We start from the raw sequence: 27,810 nt of genomic DNA on the forward strand, positions 1-27,810 counted from the left end.
CTTGCTGGCATTAAAGGTCACCTATTATACAAAGTCCACGTTTTCATGTATTTTATACATAAACATGTGTCCCCTCTGTGTAAAGAGATTCTGAAAGTTACAGGAAAAAAGATTCGCTCAGTTTTTGTCCTGAACCGTTTATATAAAAACCTGTCTGAAAATGAGCTGATCTGATTTAGGCTACTTTGATGTCATATGATTTTTTGGCTTGTGTAACCATTAGCCAATCACCAACCAAGGTAACCCCCCTCCCCCCCCCCCACACCTTATCACCTGAATCTCCTCCTAGAGCACCATGGTGTTATTTTTAACCAAATATCTGGGTTTATGGGATGCTGCAATGCATGATCTGTTTGGTATTTGGAGCCAAACACTTCAGAGACATGTTTTGTATATATCTGAGACCTGTAATATATTGATGGAAAACAGTAAAATAGGGGATCTTTAATATTGACAGTGGTGCTCGTACTGTCAGAAATGACTGAAAAGGTAATATATTCAGTCCGTTTCTAAAAGAGAGACTTCTTACCTGCTCTTTGTCTTCGCTGTGTCCTCAGTGCTACTTGCTTCACCAATCAGCTCGCATTCTGATCGGGCCTATTCATCATGAGCTGGTTGTGGAGATACTGGAGGCGCCCGGAGGTGAGGAGGAAGCACGTATGCCATATCTGAAGGTCTCTCTCTCTTGCCGAAGCCCGTAGCTGCTCAATGATAATGAATTCCCTCCTTCTGCCCTCTAACCTCTCTGTATACAGCAGGGCTACTGACTCCCAACACATTATACCCTGATAACCAGAAAGTGGGAAACTTTTAAGAAGCCTGGACATTGTGTTTTTCTCACAGCAGGCTTGTGCCAGTGCAGCTTAGGGGGTGATGGACTTGTTTCGTGGGCGTTGTTGTTTGAAGAATCAGAATCAGAATCAGAAACAGGTTTATTGCCAGGTAGGTTCGCACATACAGTACTAGGAATTTGACTTGATGTCATGGTGCATACATAAAATACAAAAAACTAGAAATCTAATATAAAACAAAAAATCAGAGACAATAACCTTTTGCTCACTTTTTGAGTGGAGGACTGACATTCAGAGCTCCATTCTTCTACAGCACTGTTCCTCGACTATAACCTAAAACCTTTCTGTGAGTTTTGGCTGTAGTGTCAATACTACAATATTGGGTTCACACCAAAAATGAAGAGTCACCGTGATGATACATTTTGTTTTGCAGATCACTCTTTACATAGCATTTTCAGGCAAAGGGCCTACATGTGTCTGCTATCATAAAACACAAGTTGTTTAACCAAAACAAAGAAAAGGAGAAATTAAACCTGAAGTTACAATCACAGTGCATGCGAGCTTATAATAATAATTGTAGTCAAGCTGGTGCATCCCTGACCTTCCATGTAGGCAAGCACATTGATTACCTCTTCAGGGTATAAGCACATTTGGCAGAAGTGGTACAAATATGATACACTGCTTGTCTCTGATTTTGAATGTAATTGAATGACAGAACTGAGTTTTGAGTATGCTTAATGTGTAACCCTGTGATCATAAAGAAACCCTTCCTGATCATCGATAATGCATTTTCTGGCACATCCTCGGGCACCAACCCTATCCTCTTCCTATTTGGTGGAATTCTGGAGCAAAAAACCTTACAAAGGCAAAATAAATCAAGCTATGCTCGCAAATGCATTTGTAATGCATTTGACACATTGTGTCCTGAGAGTGGAGGTCTGCAGGCAGACCCCTCTCCGCAAATTAGGTTACAAATGTAACTTGTGCTGCATGCAAGCCGCTGGTGTCTGTGTTTTGACGTTGCTTACAGAAATATCACTTTGACGTATGGAATATATGCTTACTGATGAATAACAGATACATGCAGGCAAACACACCTTTATATTTAAATCAATACCATTGCATTTTACATGTTTTGTTTGTGTCCACATGCCTAGGTGATAAATCAATAGCCGCGTTCACACTGCGGTACTTTTCCCACAAAGGTTCATGCGAACTTAGTTCATGATCGCGTTCACACCAAAAAGAGCCGGTACTAAAAGTAGTTCATGCGAACCTTTTTACCCCCTCGAAAGTCCCTGCTATGCGGCTTTCACACCAGCGCTTTTCAGTTTCTAGCTCCGAGCGGGAGCTTTTCTGGTTCAGCTCCGGTTTCCCTTTTCAGCTCCCGCTCTGTGCACACCGCCCACTGGCGCCCCAGAGCTGCCCTTGCTGCGTCATGACGTCACCGTTTACATCGCTGATTTGCCCCCAAACGGCAGCTCACAACAACAACTGCGTCGGGTCGATGATCGTGTTGCTTTTAATCACACGAAGCCAGAATAAATTGAATAACGACTTCTCCAACCTTATGCTTTGCTCCAGAGTGCCGTGGTTCATTGTTTATTAATATGTTTCTGCAGCATTTACCGACCGCTGCAGTGCTGCTCTTCCACAGGAGTGTATTCTCCCGTTAGCTCCCGGTTAGCTCACACTGCAGCGGCCGCTCTAAAGTATTCACTGTCCGACTCACACAAGCAGCTGATGCATATCCCCAGTTCCCCTTAGCCTAAGTGAATGTGTGTCAGTCTGAATTGACACTGTTTGGTATCACAACGCTGTTATGAAAGTTTCTCTGGTATAAAACGGGTGATGTTGGCATAGCAACCGAAGCTAAACTGACTACTTGCATCCGATAGCTGCAATAATACAAAACAACACGTCTGCCTCTCTCCACAATGATCGATAACAGTGAACGGATGGTCAAAGTAAGGTACAAATAAAAAAGAATCACACGAAGCCTGGTTAGTGTTGCCTGACTTTATAAAGTGTGTTTATAGGCACTACTGCTTGTAGGCAGGCATAACAGTCGACCCATGTTCAGGGGAGGTGGGTTTAGTTTCCTGCACGCCTCGACGTAAGAGAGACGTAAGCGACGTCACCTCTTAGCTCCAAAGCTCTTGCCTCTGGACCGACAATTTTTTGGAGCTGGAAATGAAGCGGATTCCGGAGCTAAGAGCCGGCGCAGCTCCGGTGTGAACTGGAAAACCCGGCGCTTTTCAGGCTCTAGCTCCGAGCCGGAGCTGAAAAGGCGCTGGTGTGAAAGGGGCACTAGAGACCAGGGACTTTCGAACGGCTCTTTTGTGAGAAAAGAGCTATATTTCTGATTGGCTGGGCGGATTGCAAACCACGCCCCGTAAAACTCCCAAAAAGTTTTGTGAAGCCGCCATTTTATTATCCTCGCATTAGCATTATTAGCATTAGCCCAGCGCAGAAACGCAGAGAGACTAACTTATGGCAACACAAAATAAAACATGGGAGCGGTGGAGATGAGGAGGTGTCGGCGTTCTGGCGATTTACTCGGAAGGCTTCAGTAGAAGCTGCTGGGACTCCCAGCAGCTTCCAATAGAGTCTGTCTGCAGACCGCAGCAAGGAGGCGTTTCCTATAGGGGCGTTTCCTATAGGGGCGTTTCCTATAGTGAACGACGGGAGCCGGCTCTCGCCCGCGAACGAGACGTTTTTTGTTTTGTTTTTGCGGAGGGATCTAGATCGGCATGAAGGCACATTATGCAATGTGCAATGTGGACATTATCCCGCTTATTACACATGGCCACATTCTCAACAAAGTAACGACATGACTCCCAATAATAATTGAAATGCTTTTATGGATTTAGAAAAAGATTTTATTGATTTAAAAAATTGTTTTTTGTATTGATTTAAATTGACATGCATCCGCTAAGAAAAGTAGTCCGTTGTTACTGTTTGAACTAACGTAACAACGGCAGGAACTTCTTCTATAGTGTTTTTGAGGAGCTTTTTGATTACAGATTTGAAAACATCGTTGCTTGCTTTAAAAATAGCGCAATTCATGATGTCAAACCTTGAAAGATATCCCTGCCCTAATGCCAAAAGTAACTGGCAACTGAATATATGTCACCGTAGCTATGATGTCTATGTCTGGACCGCTGCGTAAAAAGGAGGGTTTCTGACCCATTACTTCTCTTCCTACTTTTTGTCCCCCTCTTCTCCCCGCTGCAGCCTAGCAGTTGATCTCAAAGCACGCTCCCCTCTCCTGCAGGGAGAAAAACTATATTTATATACTTTATATAGGTTGATACAGTAGCCCCTTTTTTTAAATAGTTTTTATAGGTGTTGCCATCTGTTTTGTGTAGCGTGGTTCTACAAGCAAGTCAATGCATTCATTGGGTGGTATCAGAGAGTTACACGGGTCTGTAAATGCAATGAAAACAATTGGCCACAGTAAATAATTTATATTAAACATGTAATTTTTACTTTTGAATACTTCAGTACAAAGGATGTCTTGAATAATTTAAGTGATATATGTGTACACATATAAATCATTAGTCAAAACAGCGCTACATTTGATTTAATTAAAAGGTATAATATGTGGTAAACTGAAGAGCCCTTTGGGAGCCGAAAGAGCCGGCTCTTCTTGGTGAGCCGAATGATCCGGCTCAGCAAGAAGAGCCGGAATTCCCATCACTAGAACAATGACTTCTTCTGCGAGGATTTATAAAAGCAGCTGGATAAAAAAAGTTAGGAAACGCCCCTATAGGAAACGCCTCCTTGCTGCGGTCTGCAGACAGACCCATCTCGCAGCTTCTACTAAAGCCAGTCCCCAACTCCGGGGACTTCCGGCCGGGGACTTTGGGCGGCAGTATACGCCGTGAAGTGGTTTGCGGCCTGCCAGTAAACCCAAAGCAGAAGAAGAAGAAGTGACGTCAGCGGCTTCATTTGCCTAATCCACCCCCAGGGACTTTTTCCGGTGTGAACGCGATCTGTACTTAGTTCATGCGAACTAAAGAGTTCTCATGTAATAAGCGGGATAATGTGCAGCGACTTGGTCATTATGGGGACAAGAACACCGACAGGCTGATCAGGAGCCCGACGCGAAGCGAACATTCTCAACAAAGTAACGTTATGACTCCCAATATTAATTGAAATGCTTTTATGGATTTAGAAAATGATTTTATTGATTTAAAAAATAGTTGTATGTATTGATTTAAATTGACATGCATCCGCGAAGAAAATAGTCCGTTGTTACTGTTTGAACTAACGTAGCAACGGCAGGCTTCGATAGCGTTTTTGGGGAGCTTTTTGATTACAGATTTGAAAACATCGCTCCTTGCTTTAAAAGTAGCACAATTCATGATGTCAAACCTTGGAAAGTATCTAGATATCCCTGCCCTAATGACAAAGTAACTGGCAAGTGAATATGTGTCGCCGTTTGATGTCTGTCTGGACCGCTGCGTAAAAAGGAGGGTTTCTGCCCGTTACTTCTCCGCAGTTTTTCTTGTCCCAGTTCCAAAACTGTATCCAGTTTTGGATGTATCCAAAACTGTATCCAGTTTTCTATAACAGTTCCAACTGTATACAGTTCAATCGACCGGACTTCTTTCTGAAGATGTGAGCGTCCTTAACAACGGTCAATAAGTCCTTGACAGCGGTCTGTCTGTTCGGTATTAACAACGTGTCACGTGTTCTGAATTGACCAATCAGAATCGAGTATTCAACTAAGCCATGTAATAAGTTCTCATGAACCTTTGTGGGAAAAGTACCGCAGTGTGAACGCGGCTCATGATTACATAGAAAGATAACATATGCTTGTTTGAATTAAGGCTCATCATTTCCTGTTAGTATAAAACATTTACTTGCAATGTAATGATTGTATTGCTCATAATGCGTACATGTAAATGGGTATATGACAGAGGATTAGCATAATCGGTATGACTGATTTAAATATAGAATACATTATAGTATATTGATGGTAGTGTGCCTGTCAAAATCACAATATATATGCTCCCTTTATTTACATTGTGCCTCAGCAGAGTCTTTATGTTCTAAAAATCCATCATCTGGTCCTCCTCCTCCTCCTCCTCCTCCTCCTCCTCCTCCTCCTCCTCCTCCTCCTCCTCCTCCTCCTCCTCCTCCTCTTCCTCCTCTGCCTCCTCCTCTGCCTCAGTATGAGTTTTCTCAAAAGACTCCAGATGGCTCGGGATCTTTTGTTAAGTCCTATCTGAACACTTCCTCCGCTCATCTCTGTTCCTTGATACACACCATTCAATTACCCATGCACCTGCAGCACACGTTCCCATTTTCAGACAGAAGTGTATGAACAAGCTTTTCATGCTCATAGAAAAAGAGAAGCCATTTTGAGTCTAGTTTTATTTTTCTTCACAATCATCTAAAAGTCAATGTTGAAGAGTTTTATGATGGAGTGGTTGAAATAACTCCCGTCTCCCAGTGAATGACGAAAGTCTTTAGCAAGAGAGAACAATGCTGTGTGAATGTATTTTCAATTGTAACGGTGAGTTTAATTCTTGGATTATGCAATTGGATGGGCTCAGTTATGTTGTGACTTTTCCAGGGATTACATCCACATTGAGGATTAGTACAGACATTGTTCAATTTGATTTCGGGGAGGTACAGAGGTGATAAAGAGAACTGGTGTTGTATGGTATATTGACTCAGTGTTGCTGAACAGACTTGCTGTTCTTCAAAGAGCATAAGATGAGAGCCGCTTGAATCTGGCAACCCACTCTGATCCCTTTTCTACAGTCCAAACTGGCTTATTCAGCAACAGTTGAGCAACTGGTGGGAGGCCAAATCTGTTTGAGAAGTTGTGAACAAAATGAAAACGAAATATGTGAGAGCCAAATAGAGAAGAACCAGTGATTAATATTGATGAGAATTTAAACTAATATCCAAACTGACTTCTTTTTGGTTAGAACAGTGAGAATAAAAATGCCCTTAGCTGCCTAGAGGCAATATGAAAGCAACATACCTCCTTAAAAGAGATCTCACTGCTGTAATCTCATAAAGACTTCACACTGTAAACACAGTAGCAAAATGATCCAGATGTGAAGTTAATCTTTTGATTCTTCTTTTATGTTTAACTTCAGATATTTTTCTTGTTCAAATAAACACATTACAGCTCTGATAAATCCAGTTGTATGCTACCTGCTGAGCACGGAGACTGATATATTAAGAGACTGGTGACAAAGTGGAGGAATTAGCAGGTGAAGAGCCCGATAAGTAAAGCTAAGTAAAGTGAATGTCAGACCTAAATTGTGTGGGGTATAGCCAGAATCTTAACTTGTGAAAAATACGAATGTAAGACCTTGTTTTGATGAGTGTGTAAGTAGTCAAGTATTTGCTCAAAACACAGAGTGTATTCTCTCTAAACTGCAGCCACTTACCTTCTATATTTATAGTTCAATTCAGGGTCTTTATTTTGTTTGCAATAACAAAGCCATACTTCAGGTTTTTTTTCTTCAAACTGTGCTTGTTTGCTTTTCAACCACTGCCATATGAAGTCATTACTTGTCTCAAGAATGTAATCAGAGTCAGTTAATAAAATGTAATCTCCCTGGAATGAACATGAACACTCAGCGATGGTGAGCAACAGGTGGTGTTGTACACAGATCCATATTAGCTACTTCAATTCATAATATTACTTCTCTTTTTTGTCTGGCTCCCCAATAATCCCCAAGAACATGTTACACATCCTTTTTTCTTATCTGTTGAGGAGGTGAGCCGGGAGCATTAAGAAAAAGGACTTGAAGGTATATATAAAAGAGAAGACTCCTCCCATGCCCATCACTCTGAAACAATGCATATACTGTGATGAGTGTATCTTGACAACATCTAAATAGAAGTGCCTGAGGGAAAACAAGGGATAGGTGGAAGCAATCGCTGTGGCGTGGAGCTGGCGGCTCTGTGAATCGACACAGACTGATAGATGGCGGCGGGGCTGACAGCGACGGCACAGTAACTAAATCCCCAAGAAGAGGGGCAGGGCTGATAACAACTCTGCGACTGTCACACTGTTTCTGATTAGGGTTCTCTTTCAGCCTCTGCATTGGGAGTTGCAGTACTTTTAAACTCAGTTTGAGAGAGTTTTCAGAGATGCTGGAGGGAGGCGAAGAACTTCCAACTCCCATACCTGAGCATTATTCTGCAGGAGTAGAGTGTCGAGCATGATGTGCATTTAATGTGTTTCCCATGCCATCTGTACATTTCCATTTTGACACCTGAATTTGGACAGAATGCTAAAGGACATTTTTGGCGTAATTATTATTTTATTTTATAGAGAAATGTAAAATATAGTTATTATTACCATCTTTTCTGAACTGTTCAACATATACTGTCTGTATAGTGTGTGACACAGTGTGTCTGCATTCATTAGAAGTCTATTTGAACATTATGGTGCTTTTTCAAATGTATTGCAGACATTTCAAATCAAAGAAGATTACTTCAAATAAATTACTATGCTTACAGAGGGTGCATTTTGGTGGAAACACAAGAGTCCTTTGAAAGCGACCACAATATATTTCAAGATGTGTGAAGAGCAAGTCTTTGTGGTTTTACGAAGCGTGCACACCCACGTGCACTCGTGAGTCATCTCCCTCTGCTACGGTTGACAGTTGGCTCAACATCTTATATAAGGCAGCAAATAAGTAAACTCACTGTTGAGAAACCAGACTTTGCAACAACAGTTTTTGAGATAATACAGCTTTTTAAAATCCACAAAAATGTAGGTTTAGACATATCTTCTCTTGGAGAGAATTGTTAGTGAGATAATACTCTAATTACAGTCATGAAAACGACTTTTTTCTTCGACCGAGTAAGGATTTTGCACAAGATAAGTTTACTTGTCGATATTGGTCTGTGGAAACAGTCTCAAATGAATTTTCTGAAAGGAGCTTTTTACCTGTTTTTTTTTATTCAGATGATATCATACATTTCAGTTGTCCCAGCTTGGAATTTAATTATTAAACAAAGGCCTCTGTTTCAAAATGTGGAGTTTGAAAGAATAGTAAAAAAATGTGCCCTTTCTCTCCTAACCATATTTCCTTGACCTCAATAAAAAATGCACAAGTTCAAAGAAAGTGTGAAGGAGAACTCAAGGACTGATCAGGATTCATCAGTCCTTGGATCTTGCAAGTCCCTATGTGTATTGGAGAGTCTGCAGCAATGGCAACAACAGTCTTTTCATAAAAGAAATCTGGACATTGTGAAATATTTTTAATTGAGCTATAGTTCAGACGTTGTCTATCACAGCAATGGCCACTGCCCAAAGGACTCAATCGATAAACATACTGTAAATCAGCACAGATGGTAGTGCAGTTTGATCAAATATACAGAGAATATAAACATATTAAATCCTAGTGAATGAGAAGAAGAACAGATGCTGTATTAATTTAGTCTCTGTTAATCTAATACTCAGTGGCATGCCATACTCTTCTTCCCCCTTGGCGTGAAGGTCTGCTGCCATAGAATTGGTATTCTTCTGCAGGCACAACTTTCGGGGGTATTTATAGAAGGGACTGGCATTGGGTGATAAGGAATAGGGGTCCATTCATGATAACACAGAGGGATTTAAACAGAATATGTAATCAAGCACTAGTCTGTATCTCTGGGACAATAGCCTTTCAAAGCTTCTAAAGGCCTACCTTAAAGCATTCTGGCAAAGGTCAAGAAGGATTTCAGGGTGATGTTTTCAGAGAGTTGTTATAATCATTGACAAAAACATGGCGGAATACAGTGCATTGTGGGCTGCCAGCTGAATATAATCTATGTTGATCTAAACACATGTAACATTCAGAAGAAAAACTAAACTTGCAGCTGCATATTCTGATATATCATAGACAGGCCTGTAAATGATGTGTTGCACCTAAATGGCTGCTTTCCTGTTCCTTCAAAACAACAAACACTCCCTGCTTATGACTTTACCCCTCAGTGGCAGCAATTACAGTATGTGAGAAAAAATAAATAAAAGGTATTTATAAATAATCTTGGGTCAACATCATTCAATACTTCAGCGGTTTAAAAATCCCTGTCCATAATATTAATCTATTCTCTGCTCAACTCGGAAATAATTGTTCATTGCCAGGTCAGGACTGTTTTAATTTCACATACGCTGATCATTTCATTCACTCGGTGTGTGACAGAAAACACAGAAGCAAGGTTTGAAGGTGCGACAGGAATCAATACATCATTCAGCTAACAAGCACTCATGTTCACTGTTGAATAAGCCTGATTTCACTTCTGATGTAATAGCTAAGTGCAGAATCACAATGTGAATGTGTGACTGACTCAGTACTGCATTGAAAGTTAATCAAAGTTGATGTGTTTTCAAAACCTAGAATATAATGTTTAATACAAATAAGTGACTTTGAATTCAAAAGTTTATCTTTGTTTGGAAAAATGCAGAAAACAAACCCTCTGTCTTTAGTCTGCACTACAGAAGCTGAGAAACATAGGCTGGCTGCACAACAGATACAACGCTGTGATGCTAACATTTCTGCCATCTTATGGCTCATTGTTTTATTTAAACAATGACGCTATGTTTGCCTTTGAAGAATAATCAATGGTAAATGCAGTATCTGACAAGATAAAGGGATCTTTTAGCTAATGTGCCATTTGGAATAGTTAATAAAGCAACACAAAGACAGTTTTAGATCATTTACAGATTTCTAGCTATCTGTCCATTTATAATAGGAATTACATTCACTTAACAATTTGGTTTATTTGAATAACGGTAACTTAATTTCATGAATTTGGAAAAATGCTAAGATGGCAGCTGCTGAGATGTTCCACTTTTGTTGCAATTAAAACTTTAAAAAAGCAATTTTAATAGGAATTACACATTTCTATGTGACGTTACTTATCACTTAATTTTGAAGGGAATGAGTTTGGTATTTTTAGGGAAGTACTGCTCTTCTATTTCATGTACTTTGCAATACAAATCTGTGAATAAGGGTGGTAAAATACTACTTTTTAGATTAAATAATCCTTACATAAAAATATCAAAATCAGAAGAAAAACGATTGCGGAATAACAGCACTGATGATTCTAGTGCATGTTATGAATGAGAATGGCTGAATAAGAATAGGTGTTAAATAGGACAGCTATATTATATGGATCGAAATAAGTGTTGGAATTGATGGAGAACAACAAGAAAGATTGAATCTAACCAGGAAAATGTTGAATGTGAGACGGTATGAATCTTTTTCAAAGTAGATGCTTGGCAGCCAGGACCCCAGATGGCTGAGGGAGGGAAGAGAGGAGAGCAAGAGATCAGGCATGACTCTGGAATTAAATATGATGAAGAGTGTTTTTGCAACCCTGGATGATAAAATGGGTAATAAGAGGAGGGATGTCAAGATTGACTCCAAACATGAATCATATAACTTTAATGCCAGTTTGGAGAGTCCATTAGTCTTCCTAGTGGTTTCAATAAGTTTCCACAAACATGAGTAATTTCATTTGGACGCTCTGTGTGAAGCACATTGTTGTGCTGCATTACGTTTTCATGTTGAGCCCCGTGGTGAACAGACTGTGTTGACCCGGGTCATTCTTATTTGCATCTAATTAGGAATTGCTTTAGTTGTACAAAGAAAGCAGCCACTTGATATTGCATAAGCTTACAGGCCCCATGTTGCAAATATGATGGGAAGACTTGGCAACACAGAGCTCTTGCTGGCTTAATTAACCCTGGTCAGGCCTGCATTGTGTTCTGGTTAGCATGAATGGCATGTTTGGGTGAATCCTGAAAGTACAAATGAGTCTTTAAAAGCTTTGTGATGTTGTTAGGGATTGGGGCATAGTAATGCAATGTTATTGGTATGCAGGCCCGAATGACAATGTCAGAGAGATAGGGAGAAAAATGTAAAACATGCCACTTGGAGACTCATCTTGGAAGGATAATACAATCCTTTAAGTGAGTTGTTTATTGCGAATTGGTTCACATTGTGTAACAGCATGAAGTTGAGTAACACACACTTATTTTGTTTCTAGGAGATTTCTTGGTTGTGGGGAGTTTTCTCTCTTCTTCTTGGCAAGGTGGTCCTGACCCACGAGCCAGGCTTAATGAGTTTACTGCTTCATCTGTTTCCACAACTTCGACCCTTCAGCACCATCTGTTGTACTCAAGTGCATCCCACCCAAAGGTCCAAGCCTCCTGATTCTTAAGCCATGTCGAGCTGCTTTCCCGTCCTCTTATCCTCTCGCTCCTCCTGGGGGAGTCTGTGTTTTCAGACTCCAGGTTGGTGAATAGAAAGTGTTCAATCTTTCTTGTGCACTGGGTATTCAATCTTTTTCAGATAGGAACTACTATCTACATCATCTTCCTCCCTCTGTAAATTGTTTTCTTTTCTGCCACTCGGCTGACTTGTTGTAAGCCATCAGTTTGATTTAGTGAGTGATGCTTGGCTGATTCTAGTACCTCTGTATTGAATCAAAACAGAGACTAACAAGGAGGGCAGTGATTTGAATATGTACATTTCTTTAGTGAAATATGTTGATCTAGCTTTGAGAGAAAGAAAGGCAGTGCTACAAGTTGAAAACCTGTAGTTTGAAAAAAGAACAGAAGCATCAATATGAAATCACCAGTCTGCTTTTATTCTGGACCAACAGATACAGCACTAACCTTCATGCACAACATCAACAATTTGCTTGTAAATCACTGCAGCATTTATTATAGAGGCTGTTATACATGGTCGTTATCTTGTCTTGTATTTTTCAGTTCAGTAATGTTATAAACCATTTTTCCACATTTCAAGAAGCACAGTTAAAGCCTGATCTACGACCTCAAAAAGAGATTGCTGTATCTTCCTTTTTCTCCCAGCCAGAGTTTTGTTTGCTACTTCAGTAATTACTGAAAATGATTTAATGAATGTGCATTAATGGGTACTGCTTCGACGTTGCATAACATTATGATTAAGATAACAGTTTGCTCTAACCTCCACTAACTATTTCTCCATACCAGGGCACCTAGCTCCACTCTAATTTAAGTCCAACTGTGTGAAAGTCTGCTTTAGCGGGAGCTGAAATATATGCAGTGTGGTGGAGACTAATTTAAGGAGGCACTGGCTTTGATGTTAATGCAAATGTCTTTATTTGAACACCTTCTAAAGCTCCTAAGAATTAGGAGGGAGGCAATATCTGTATTTGAATAATGAAATAATATGCTGTCTGACCCAAAGATGGCATATGAATTTATCATGAGACAAGTGCCAGGGCCACTTGGGTTTAAATCTTAACACAGGAACCCTCAAGGCATATCCACCTGTAGACAAGGATTTAGAGGGAAACATGAAATGTAAAACAGAAGACCGGAGCTTGCTATTACTTACACGACAACTGACAGGTCTTTGAATACAGAGTCTAGACAGCAACAGTGGACAACATCTAAATCTATTATTAATGTTGCAAAGAGATGCGTATGGTGGGAGTGGGGGTCAGGAGTTTCTATTGGAGGGAGCTTTGTAATTGTGAGGGGCGTTTTAAGCTATTGGTAAAGCTGTATTTATGAAAATGTTGTTCTGTTGATCAAACAGTAGGGTCAAGATTGACTTATCTCAGGTATGCCATGGAATGAACTGCATAAATCATGATGCAAACAGAATTAATTCTAATTATTTAACTCATAATCATGGGATGCCTTGTCCATAAGGCACGGTTTAAAATAACTATTGGAGGGATGACTATAACATTTGGTACACACATTCCAGTCCCCCTGAAAATAGACTGCAATAACTCTGAGGTCTGGTCGACAAAGGGCTCTCAGGTGTCGTTGCATGACCTAATGTCAGAGCTTGAATCATATCATGAAAACAAGTGGTTGATTATCTTTTAAGTGTGTGCAGTACATATGTTGTTTTTGCATTTCACAGATGTTACACAGAGCTTCAGAGGCGTGACTTGTTTTTCTAAACACAGATTTACCTCATGCTGGAGTGCAAAGGGCAGTCACAAACACCTGCTTTAAATTGTTTGTAACACCATGGTATCTGTTGATTCCTTATTGAAGCTAAAAGGAGATCTGCCATTACTGATTAGGCCTATGCCTATCTTTCCTTTTGTTGTCCACACACTCAGTCTTAAGGCTGCTCCAGTTCCACTTGTAAACATCGGAGTGTAGTCTTCTTCAACTGATGTGGTTACTCCAACAATACTCAATACATTTTGTAATATTATCTCCAAGTTCCTCTTTATTTTTGAAAAGCCTGTTTCTTTTTAATATCAACCAAGATTTGATTCAGGGAGCCTTTCAAACACAAATCACTGTAGCACTACTTATTACGGATAGTAAGGAAAGCCATTTTAGCTCAGACGGTGGCAAAAGAAGATTTGAGAGTCTTAAAAAAAGATGAAGGATAGGAAAGAAGGTCATGTATTGAGGAACTTGGGAAGAAAATGGCAGGGTGAAAGTGGCTGGACAGATTCAAAGACATTTTGAGAGATGGTTTGATGTGCTCAGACAGAAAAAGTCTCCTTTAGAGAGGGAAGCAGAGTGGCATGGCGGTGAGGGGGGAGTGCGATTTTGAGACTGAAGGCAGGATTTTAACTTCCATGACAGCCTGTATCCATCCTGCTGAAGCATCATTGGCACTAAAGCACTAAAACCCCTCTGGCTCCATGGATGCTGTTTCCTAGTCATTGTAGATGGGAAAGGGAGCTGTAAAATTCATTTTTCCTACAAGGAATCTGCAGAGTATCAACATGTATTTATTCAAATGTTCAGTAACTTCCTATGTTGCAGGAGAAGATAATTAAGGTGTTCACCATGTGTTCAAGAAGAAGTTTCCTGTTCAAGGAGTGTTTCTGAGAGGTAGAGTCTGCAGGTGGGAACTTAATGTGTTTATAGACTCTGTGGAAGGTAGACAAATCTAAAAGAAGCAAAAAGCGTTCTACAATAAACTGTATCCCGGCCAAAATTACAGTATTTACCAACACATGCGAGACTCATTGAAAAAAACCCCACAATCGATATGAATTTCCCCCCAGGTAGTTTAGCATTCTTTGAGCTGCTAAAATAACCTGGTATGAGACATATAACTGATTAAAAGCCAAAACATGTGAAATCTTTGGTAAGATTGTTAAGTTTAGAGGCAGACATGTTGACGCCATAGCCCACACCATCCACACTGCCCTCTCACACCTGGACCAGAGGAACAGGAACACATATGTGAGAATGCTGTTAATTGATTACAGTTCAGCATTCAATACAAGTGGCAAACTCTGGGGAAGAACCGGGACGCCAATACGGAAGTGCCACACACTGCAGTTCATATATTGGCTGATAGGCGATGACTGCAGAAAGGAGCAATTTCCATAGACCCCCATGTTAAAATGCCCAACTTTACAGCAGAAAAAAACATGTTTCTACCCCTGGCTGCAATAAATATTATTATGTATATAGTTAGATTCCACCTTCATGATTATGAATCTGTGAGTGAATTGTTTACTAACGCGACCCTTTCATTTATATTAGGTATTAAAGTTTTTGCATATATTAGGGCGTGGTCACATTGAGTGACAGCTCTGTCAAGTGACTGCTGCTGCTAGCTTCTTGTCTCTCTGCTACCTGCTCCATGAAGCTAGCTACAGGGACTCTGCCTAGTCAGTTCATCCAGGGAACACAACTTGAAGCCGGCCGTGGTTGTTTGTTCTTCATGCTTATATATCGGACTATTGTGACTCGCTCTGCGGTTAAAACAGACGGTGCATGAATGCGGTTTTGCGATAAGTGAAATTTGAGTACTTTATTTATGTGTTAATGATTTTAATCAGCTACGTAATGAATGTTAAGGCTTGGGTTAGCGTATAAGCGAGTGGTAGCTACATCGGTGCTAACGATGCTAATAGTAGCCTCTAAGTTAAAATCATAGACTATATAAAGGTTAAAACTAAATAGACAAGTGTTAAGCGCTAAGTGGGATAATACTGTACAACAAACGGCTTCTGTTTGAGGTTGATAAAATAAGGTCATCCTTGTAACTTAGAGAGATATTTTATTATGTAGGTAGGAACTGTATGCATCGCTAAGGTTAATTTAAATTGGCTATGCTCAAGTATGTAGACAAGCTAATGTCGAAGTAGTGTATGTGAAATCAACCTCACAATAAGATGTGTATATTACAATTATTAATGTCATATTTCAAGATGATTACTTAGATATTACAATATGGTTGGTTGAGCTGGAGTTGCATTACCAAATGGGTATCAAATAAACAGTAAGCATTGGTAACACAACTTCCAAAGTTACAGTAAAATAAAAAGGACCCTGACTCGGACAATACACAATCCAACATGTTCAACAGAAGAGAATCAGTTATATTGTTTGTACACATGGTACTTTACATATATCTCTGTTTGTTTAAGGTGTCCAGGTGATGCAGACAGGCTGGACCAGAGAGTGAGAGACAGAACTGGACTCCTCACAGCAGTGAACTTCAGCACAGGTACAAAGACTCTTTTTTCATACTGTACAAAGAATCAAGAAAGATATTGGTTTAAATAAATGAAGTATTGACTTTAATACAATGATATACATTCCATTAAACAATACTAAATACTAGATCACCTACACATCAGTTAAGTTGAGGATTTTTTCCATGCAAAAAGTTACATTTAGATGTTAACAAGCAATATGACTTTGTCAGCTTTCTAATTTAATGTATTGAAGGCAAATATATTTAACACATAGTGAGAACTGCTACTATTTATCTCTCAATATTGTCTGAAAAAACGTGGTAAAAGTTATTCTTTCAGTGAGACAACAGAGCAAGCTTCTACAGTTGCACTACGTTTTGATAACAGTTAAATATTATTTTGAACATATATTTCAATGTTGATGAACTTCATACTGTTCATTCATAATCTGATTGTCTTTGTAGCTCACTGTTGAAATAAAAAAAAACATTACAATTACAAAATAATTATATCTACAGCCCCTAAACACACAAACACACCGCTTTCATAAATAACACACTTGTTCTGCAATAATATGTTTTATGTTTCCTGTAATTTTTGTTAGCAAAGGACATGCCTGAAAGACACGACATGTTCTCCTTCTCTGAGGGTCAAGAAGAACATCCAAGACGAACATTAAAAGCTGATGTTATGAGATTTTAAGACCAGTACAGGACATTCACTAAGAACTACTTTTATTGTGAAAACACAGTCAGCTGATCGAATGCACCTATTTCCACATCTACACTCCATCAGTTGATTATTTCTATTTGCCTCACTTTATGAGCTTCACATCACTTGTGCCTTGTACCGCAGAGTTTGCAAGGTCACAAATAAATGGGGCCAATCTTCAGTCATATGTGAATGTGTAATCTAACATTTTCAGTAAGAATAATGGACAAAAGGAGTGCAAATACAAATACAATTTATTGAAATGTGAACCAAAAGTGAATTTTAAGATTCTGAAGTATTATGCTAAAAACTCAAAAACTTAGATTATAATTTATAGTTTTGCTGAATAGTTTCATGTCCGCTTACCTTAGAAACGTAAAATGCGACGGTAGTGTGCAGATGGGGAGCATGTTAGTTTAGCTTCAGCTAACTCTGGAACTTCCAGCTCGGTGGCATTAGGTCCCGCATCTTTGCCCTTATAGAGTGGCGAAGTCACGCCCTTCTACTTCCGGTCCATGGGACCTTATTTCGGAAAAATAATGTATTGAAGTCAATGGAGAGAGAAAACGTATCTTTTGATCCCGTTTGAATTGTGCCATGAATTACACATATGATGTTTGTCAATCTTAAAAAAATAATTTCCATGTCAAAAAGTCACAGTTTGTCGTAAAACTGTTGAAATATAAGACTATGACAAATACGCAACTAGAAAGACTACAAATCCCAGAGTCGCGTAAGTGATGTCACAATTGTTTTCCTCCACTAAGAGATAGCTAAGATCAGCGCCATATAGATATAATCTATCTACAGTATATGGCGCTGGCTAAGATAAGATAACTTTAACAAGATGCCTGTGTGCTTCGTACCAGGTTGTTATCATACCAGCAATGGGTCTTGCTCGTTCTTTCGCTTCCCGTCTGATGAAAGGACCAGGAGTGGCTGGATCAAGTTAGCTACCTAGCTAGTAGCTAGCACGTTAGTTAGCATTACAGCCTTGTCATTTGTATTAGCCTTAATATGAAGTAACCCAAAATGTTAAACAGTAAGTGTAGTAGTCATATTTCGTGAACCCTTTGAAGAGTACTGTCACCGGTGTGATCATTCTATAATACACAATTTAAGCCCGGCGGAGAAATGCTGACGCTAGCATCGGCGATCGGCGATCTTTTCTACTTCATGCTATCTGCACAAATGGTTGACATTAAACATTAAAAAGACCAGGCAGTTCAGAGAGAATCAAAGGAAGGCAGGCAGGCAGCTTTGCATGACATTCTTCTGGACGTGTTTCATTGTGGTGATCGTGAGGGTAGTCAATCGTTTTGTTGACAAGACAGTAGTGACGGCCATCTTGGTGACGTGTGTTGTTCTGCGAGACCAGAGATGGAGTTCATTGAGCGTTTCACACGAACAAATGTGTTACTTCACAGTTTTACGACACACCTTTTTTTTTGACTTGCAAAACTATCTTTTAAATTGACAAACATCATATGTATAATTCGTGGCACAATTCAAACGGGATCGAAAGATAATCTTTCTCTCTCCATTGACTTCAATACATATTTTTTTTTCGAAATAAGGTCCCATGGAGGTCCACCGGAATGGGAGGGACTTCGCCACTCTATTTGGAGCAGGCTGGAGCAGGCGGGAGTTGAACTCTGACGTTACTGTCGAGCCGTTAGTGGCCGCCGCCTACTAAGGGCTTCTCTGCAAGAATCCTATGGGTGACGTCACGGACCCTACGTCCATATACAGTCTATGATTCAATACCATTGTGCCCTCCAAGCTGGCCATCAAGCTCAGAGACCTCGGACTCAACAGCGCCCTCTGTGACTGCCTCATGAAAAAGGCTGAGGGGTATGTTCAGAAAGCCACTATTTGTCTTCATCTGAATCCCAAGTACAAGTCCTTTTTTCCTTGTCCTTTTCCAATCTAATGTGATTGGTCCTTCCAATAGTTTGGCAGATTTTAAGACGGGATCCCGGAACCGCTGCTTTCCCATGGAAAGTCTCTGGATGTCTCTGCCACCTTCAGGATAGTGCATCTTAAATTGATGTTTCCACAGCATATCCACTGTCATTACAGATGTCCTGCTGGCACCCATCACTGACTCTGAGAGTTTGCAGTCCTCTTCACCGGCCCCAGTAAGGCCACTTGTATGCAAAGAGGCTGGTTCTTTTCTGTACATCTTAGTTTCCTTTGTTTCTATGTCGTATTTAATTTGTCCCGCTTTCATGGTTGCAAATTTGCTTTCTACTGGATGAGGTTGTGACTTGAGTGTCAGCTCTGTCCTTGGTTGTTATTGTTGATGTTTTTAGATTAGCTACACTGTGCTCTGGAATGATTGGTGCAGATGTATATATAACTTGTGGCTGGGGTACAAAAGGATCTGTTTTGATATGAAGGGTTTTCTTTTCCTTAAGTTCATTTACAAAATATGACTGCTTGCCATCAGATCCTGTAGTGCAGCTACTCGGAACACTGGATTTCTTTGATGCAGCAAGAACCTTCATTTTAGCCATGGTGGCGGCGATGTCTCCTTCTAGGTCCAGTTGTTCTCTTCTTCTCCTCAGCTCATGTTCCTGTTTTTCTAAAGCATGTTTCTTTTGAAGTAGATTTTGTAAAACCATCAGGGCAGCCACTTCCGCTGAGCTTTTATATAAGCAGATGCCGTTCTTGATCTTACTCTGGATCTTGAGCCATGAAAAGAAAATTTGCTAGTTCTGTTTCCAATATTTAACACACTGTCCACTCCATCCTAATTTTCGTTGTTATCACTCATTTTGCATGTTCCAATATGCACACAACAGTATTCACTAATGTCAATCTTGTCACAGACGTGGTGCCTGATCAGTGATCACAGCTGTGCACGTTACAAACAATTCCGGAAATCCAAACCTTCGCCGATATCGGCATAACCAGCACGCACAAAACAGGCCAAATAGCAGTCCCCAATGGACTAACGGCGGCACTTCCAAACTGTGTTCCAAAATAAAACATACACAGAATGAACGCAATTGTGCCTACCGCCTCAACTGGCTGTGATGTGCTCCATGTCAATCAGTTTCCGCCTGCGGCCACGGTGAATTGTGGCTTTTCCTTTCCACTTCGCCGAGGGGGAAACTGTCTCAGTGTTCCAACTCCGTGATCCCGAACGTCCTGGCTTCGTCTGCTTAGGATCCGGTCCATTCCGTCGCGTCTTCGATGCGGCGATCCATTTTCTGTTGACTAATTGTAGCGGCAATAACTCCCTATGAGTTAGCTGCTGAGAGGCTAAAAGATGCTCTTTGCTGTGACGCGTTCCATGTAAGAGTCCGTAGTCATTTGTAGTCCATGGTGTTTAATAAAGACGAAAACAAACAATATACAACTCCAGACCTGACGGTCAACAGAAAGTATCGGAGCAAATTCACCCTCTTCCTACATCATATCCTCCCAACCGGAATCCAACAGGTGACTAAATACCAATAAACCACACCTACGTGACCATTGCCGGAAGTGATAAACAATAAGAATGAAACGCGATGAAAACAGAAATACAAGATAATAATACAAATAATAAGTAAGGCAAAAACAAGCATTTTGGCTCCTACATGTAGACTTGTATTGCCCTATTCCACTTTTTTTTCTCACTTTTTTTAGAACTATTTTTCTTTTGTATTACTTTTAATATAATATACTTTAATATTGCTTTAATATTCTCTGCTTATCTGTATTATTGTGTTGCATTGTTGGAGAAGCCTGTGACCTAAGATTTTCAACGACATAATTACTCTGTAGCTATGTTAGTTTGACAATAAAGAACCTTGAACCTTGATGTTATGCCAAGCCTTTCTTCACACTGTTACTACTGAGGGCTCATATTGTTTACTGCTCTTGATAAATCCTACTTGTGCCATTATTTATTTTACTGCAAGGTAATTTGTCAACAATGTTTTTCAAAACTCTGAGAAAATGCGTTCAGTCAGGTTATTGGGTTTGCATATAAAAAACCACTTTTTATAATCAACAATCTGGGTTGTTGGTCTCCTGTTGCTATTGCACATTGTTTGTCACATGTACCCATGCAGGGTGGATGGCAACGTCAGTCAGTCAGTCAGTCAGTCCACCACTTTGGATCACCTATTATGCAAAATCCACTTGATCATGTATGTTATATATGAACATGTGTCCCCTCTGTGTAAAGAGATTCTGAAAGTTTCAGGAAAAAAGATTCTCTCACTTTCTGTCCTGATCCATTTATATAAAAACCTGTCTGAAAATGAGCTGATCAGATTTTGGCCACTTAGTGATGTCATAACGATTTTTTTGGCTTGTGTAACCATTAGCCAACAGAGTTGGGTGTAACGCGTTACTGTAATAATATTACTTTTGTCGGTAACGGAGTAGTGTAACGCGCTACTTTTATAATTCAGTAATCACACTACAGTTACTAACATTGCCCGACACGCGTTACTTCGTTACTTACTAAAATCAGTCATAATCAAACCTCAACAAACACCTGCAAAGAACACATGCTAAGGTGAAGCTAACGCACAGCTATTTGTTGTTTGTTTATATCACGTAGTCTGTTCTTCTTCTCTGTTTTCCGGTTGTTGCCTGTTTTGAATGACGAATACACACTACCGCCGCCTGCTGGTAAGGAGAGTTATTGCCACTCACGCATGCGCAGTTCGTACGTGCTCGGCTGAAGTCTTTGCGGAGTGCTCCAGTCTGGTTCCAGTGCAACACATGGCCAACACGCAGGAGAACACGCCGACGCAACAGCGTGAGCAGAGATAGACTACGCACAAATATACAGATAGCAGGGGACAGAGGACAGCCATGGTCAGATAGGAAAACATTCAGGAGCTATCTGGATCAGTCTTATGCAACAACTGAACTAAAGAGAACATTTGAAACTTTAGCAGTCTGTGTGATCTGCCTGCAGGGAGGGGCGGGCCGGCCCTGCGAGTAAAGTAACGAGTAAAGTAACGAGTTACTTTATATAGAGAGTAACGAAGTAGTGTAACATATTACTTTTTTAAAAAGTAATATGTAATATGTAATATATTACTTTATCACCTGAATCTCCTCCTAGTGCACCATTGAGTTCTTTTTAACCAAATATCTCTCAGAGGAGCGTGGGGAGTGGCTCCTTATTTTCATCTGAAGTAACAGACAGAGAATCAGCACTTTTGAAACAGCTCTGAAACAGAGGGGATTATGGGATGCTACAATGCATAATCTGTTTATTATTATAAACCAAACACTTCAGAGACATGTTTTGTATATATCTAAGACCTATAATATATTGATAAAAAACATTATAATAGGGGACCCTTAAAACAATGGATTGATATGCAATTTTTGCATGTACATTTATGGGAATGAGAGAATGAATCCTAATGATGTTCGTGGTCCTCCTTTTCTTTTTAAATGCCTATTTAAAAAGAAACACTCCATTAATTATCGTGACATTTTGTAAAGCAATTGATGGGATGATTTATAGTCACTTTATATGTTATGGTCAAAGGTTGAGCACAGTCTCTATAGCTACCAGTCAGAGGGATACTTCTTCTTCCACCAACATCAGCTCCAGTCCTTTCAGAAAGCTCTCATTATGACACTTAAGGCGAGTTCAATTTAGTGCACTGTACTCTCTGTTGCATCATTCAGCTGCTAAAAGCCCTGCCTGCAATGCATTTAATATCTTGTTAGCTCTGGCTTCAGCATAGTGGTGCTTTGAAGGAGATAGAGTGGTGTGAAATGCTTCATTTAAAGCTGAATGTCACTTTCCTCTTATAAAGTTTAATTAGAGTACCTCAAATAAATAGCTGCCCATTCCACAGGTCACTGTTGCCAAGGTGAGCTCAGTAAATAACATTCTGCGCAACGCTCCGCATCCACTGTGCAGTTAACCTTTAGCATTTAAACAAGAAAACCTTAAATATTTAGTGCTAAATTAAATATTGTTACTATAGTCATGCAGGAAATGTGATATTTTGAGTGTTTTTATTCAGGATGCAAAAAAAAAAAGATTACTATGGTACAGAGAAAAAAACTACAATGGTGTGAAAAGATGCAAAAGGAATCCCTATTCTTGAATGTGTTGACAGTTTTTCCCAGGTAGCAGATGTAGGGTCGAACAAAGATCATTTTTACCCTCCAGATGGTTTTACAAATCCTTCAATATACAACCCAGTCTCACAGCATTTTGTGTTTTAGTCACGACATTTAATCAAAAAAGCCTGATATTATAGAATTAAACAAATACATAAAAACAAGGATAATTGTGTGTTATTGTTGATTAAATAACAGTGTGTTATTTAGAAAAGAATAACAAATTAGAAGGAAAAAAAGATAAAAGAAATACAGATTTCAGTATTCTGAGGCTCTGAACCCCATTTATTTTCCGCAAAAAAAGTCAGACATTATGCGATTTAAAATTAAAAAGAATAATTGTGGCTTGATATTCATGTTTTTATGAACCCCACAGCTTCCGGTCTTCCAAGACCCGACCGGACAAAAAGACGTGCTGCAGGCACGAAACATACTACCAATAGAAATACATTGCTTTTAAAATCGTTCTGTGTGACACGAAAAAAAGGGGAAAATCGTGTTGGTGAACACGAATCAATAGATTAAATGTCGTGACTATAACACGAAATGCAGTGAGACTGGGTTGCAATTAGTGCTGAGTACCTGGACTCACATTCAGGTTCAGGTCCGGACTCAAGTCCAGAGGTTCAGGTTCAGGTCCGGACTTATAAGTCCGGACCTGAACCCATGGCTTGTGTCAAGTTGTATGAGTAACTAAAGTGAACTTATTGTGAGCTAATTATCAATTGAAAATTAACTCATAATCAACTCAAATTCAAACTCGTCAGGTTTATTGTGCTCCCTTCCAACTTGTGTCTACATTTCTCTACAAAGTACAAATGTAAAAAAAAAACTTTTTGCCACTTAGTCTACAAATGACTTATGACAGCAACTACAGTGAACTACTACAAAGTTCAAACGTTTATTTCATTTACCAAACTAAAGTAACCAAACAGTCCCTGAGCTGACTGAGCCTAAATCCCTAAAACGTTGCTGAAAGGTAGAGTGTAGAGTAGACTATACGCATTACACTGTTACACACCTACTATACAGTATAGGCTACACTGTAGTGGCTGTACAGTCAGAGTGTACTGTACTGTCTGTACACCATGTATTTTCTACAACTCTACATGTGTACATTATACAGTACATACTACATACATAGTGATGTACAAACATACTGTTAGAAATTAAAATCAATGTTGATATGGTGTAATTTTGAATTAAATACACTATTTAATTTAAATCAGTTTTATTCTGAAAAAACCGGAAGTTCACACTATTAACTTTTATTCTGAAAATTATTCACTTCCGGTTAGCATTAGCATGTGGCGAAATGCTACGTTTTCAAACCGTGAATCAAAGGTGAAATGACATGTGATGTTGTACACTGAGCACACTGGGATTAGCACTCATTTATTGACGCTGAATAACGTTTATCAGGGAATGTTTAAATGACCACAGAAACCAGAATAGACGTAAGTGCTAGTGTTTTTGCGAGTCCAAGTACCGGTTCCCGACGTTCCGGTTTTAACCGGACTTGAACCGAAACTTTTTACAAGTCCAGTACCGGTTCGGCGTACCGGTACGCAGCACTAGTTGCAATATATTGTTTTATAACACTATCTTCTACTCTAATCACAAAAGTAGTTCACTTATGTTTAGTTCCTCATTGTAGCATTTGAAAGGTTTCTAAACGACAAAAAAGCATTTTCTCGCACAGGTCAAAATAAAGATGTAAAACTTTTAAAGTTATTATATGTCACTTAACTTTTACCTAAAGAAAATACAGCATTTTCTGCTTTTTTAACATGCAAACCCATACACTAACATTTGACTGAGGTGATAAAAGTGCTTGCATAAGCACAGAGTATTATTGCATGTCGAAAGCTAAATGTGAATTGGAATTGAGTGCATGCGCTGCAGCATCTGTATCCTATCCAGCAGTGCAGGTAATTCAATAACACGTGCACACATTCCTCCTCAGTGCATCTTGTTTCATGTGGAAAAGCACAAGTTGACAGACTGTATATCAGCAAGCATCCACACAAACATTTTTACAAGTCTGGGGTATGACTCAGGTCTTTATTTGCATAATGAATTCCTTTGCTTATTATTAACGTGCACATTCATTTCACCAAGGACCATTAAACAAGCACAAAGTAGTTAAAAATGTGGACGCTATGGTGCGGAATATAAAATTAAAATGCAAATGTGGCTAAATCCTCATATCTAGTCCTCTGTGGGCCAATATAACACAAACAGGTAACATGTACTCAGGCTGTGACGTCTGAAGCAGAGCACCCGGAGGAGCAGAGCCAGAGCAAGATGCGGATGAGGACACTTGATTTCTTTCATGAAAGAGACTCAGGTGGTTATGAAGAGTGTGTGGAGGGGGAGGTGGGAGATTGAGGGAGGAGGGGACAGTATTAACAGATCAGATCAGCACGACATTGCAATTATTAACTTCCCGCACGGATTGTCTGAACAGCCACTTGTGAACTTGTTGTATTCACAGACAAACAGGCAACATGAAAGGTCAGGTCACTGAGGGATTTCTTCTTCACTGCATGCATATTTATCAGAGGGCGTGTGTGTGTTTGCAACACACTCTCACTCCATAGTCGTCCAGGAGCGACGTCTGGTCAGGGTCCCGTGGCGTGCAGTTGTGACGCTCCTAGGCTCCTTCAGCTTCATTAAGGGACGCAAACAGCTTTCAACTGATTGCAATGTATTCCCATCTGCGGCGGGATTTCACGCTCATGGAAGCACGGCATTAGTTTGTGTCGGCTGCCCTTAAAGGCAATGTGAGCGTCCATTCTCATTGGATAACGGAGAATTGTACACCCGGAAGTAAGTATTCCTCTTACTGTCGATTTATTTTACAGTGATATCTGCACTACTCATCGACTAAAAAACACCAAATTGTCCTTGTTAATTACACAACATTGATTGGTTTAAATTGTGTGCAATGCTTTTGTATTTTTCCTCTTCGATTCGGAGAAACAAATATTTTTTCTGAGTAAAGGATGGCAGAAGACACTACACTACCCAGAATCCCAAGCTATCGTTTAGGACCACTACACCATGTGCTCTGTTTGACAAACCCCATTTTTTTTCACCATTTCACCATGGCTGGCATCTATGTCAGGTGATCTTCAAATTTCTCCCTGCAGAAAAAAAAACATGGCCGAACTTCGTTTTATTCTCGGTGGAAAATGTCTATTTTAAAGTTAGTTTGGCCATTAAAATGCGTTTTGATGTCATTTGATGCGAGAAATATGAGTTGTTATTTTAGATTATGTGTGCAGTGGATGTACATGATCTTTAGTTTGCTATTTATTATGAAGATTACTTCAGGAAATTGCGTCCATAGAACGTTTTCATTGTTACCAAGGTGGTTGCTATATAAATAAACTTGCCTTGCCTTGCCTTGCCTTGCTAGGGACGCTGCTATCGATATTATTTCTGTTATGTTGTGTAACTGTTTAATGGTGTTATCTTTATTGCTACCCCCTTCCCCGTCAACATATAGTGTTGGTCCACAGCGCAAACTTATTCGTTTAACAAAATCCGCATCTAAAGATACGTTATTTCTCCCTGTGCAATTCCAGTCTCACATCTCACAGCACATCGTCAACAACAAATACCGGAAACAGACCGAAAACATTTAAAAAAAAAAAATAATACTTTATTCCGAGTGTGCTTGCTTTTCTCTTTGAAAGTCATCACATAACGGCATTGTAATACACGTTTCGGCTGCATTAAATATTACATATCTGCCGTAGTTCTCTATTTATAGAGCCCTGATGAGAAGACTTCTAGACAAACATGAGGAACTGCCGCCAACACTGAAAACGTGACGTGGATCATAAATATATCAGCAATTAAACAACATCTTACATTTCTTTTCACACAATACGTCTCCTTGCATTATCAACACTAATTCGGCTGACTTTTATATTTGATCCAATTGGTAGATAGGCTGTATTTACACCATAAAGGTGCACAGCTGATATAAAGGGACACCTAGTGGTTAAAGCATGTTATTGAATTTCATTATTTTTATTATTAGATATTAATAGGATCCCTATAAAGTATTATTCATTACTCGTTATTCTCTACTAATAGTTAATTAAAGACTGTATATGACTATTTTGCACATCCCTTTCAAGATTTCAAGATTTTCTAAGGTTTATTGACATATCATATTTACAAACGGTGTAGTTATGCATTGAATGAAAAACTTGGGTCGCAGGTTCCTCAATAGTGCATTACAAGACATCTATCAATATGTGTGTATACCTCCAGCAATGTTAACTATGTTGAAGCACTTATTTTAACTGATATTATACGTATGTATTATACTCTTATAAGATGTATGTAGATTTTTCATCTCCGGCCTTGTCAGGTATTGAACAATCAATAAATAAAGAACACAGAATTATTAAATATAAAACACCGAATTTGTGTGATTATACTAAATGATTTACAAATAAACACCACTGCATATTTACAACTGTTACACATGCTGATGTAACGCAAATGTTTCCAACTTGGGATCAATAAATTATATCTTATCTTAAGATGATCGATGGCTACTGCCATATTTGCTAAATTTGCCTCTGAACCTTGACAAGTGCATGTTTCAGGCTTATCAATTAATGTAATGTAATGTTATCAATTAACAACAGGGGTCACAAACATAAGACCAGCTGTTAAATAAAGCTCTTCTGACCTTAGCTGGCATGCGGGTATATACAGGGGTTAAGTTGGGATTTGATATGTT

Source organism: Pseudochaenichthys georgianus, chromosome 16 (genome assembly GCF_902827115.2).
Source record: "Pseudochaenichthys georgianus chromosome 16, fPseGeo1.2, whole genome shotgun sequence".
Classification (NCBI taxonomy): Eukaryota; Metazoa; Chordata; class Actinopteri; order Perciformes; family Channichthyidae; genus Pseudochaenichthys; species Pseudochaenichthys georgianus.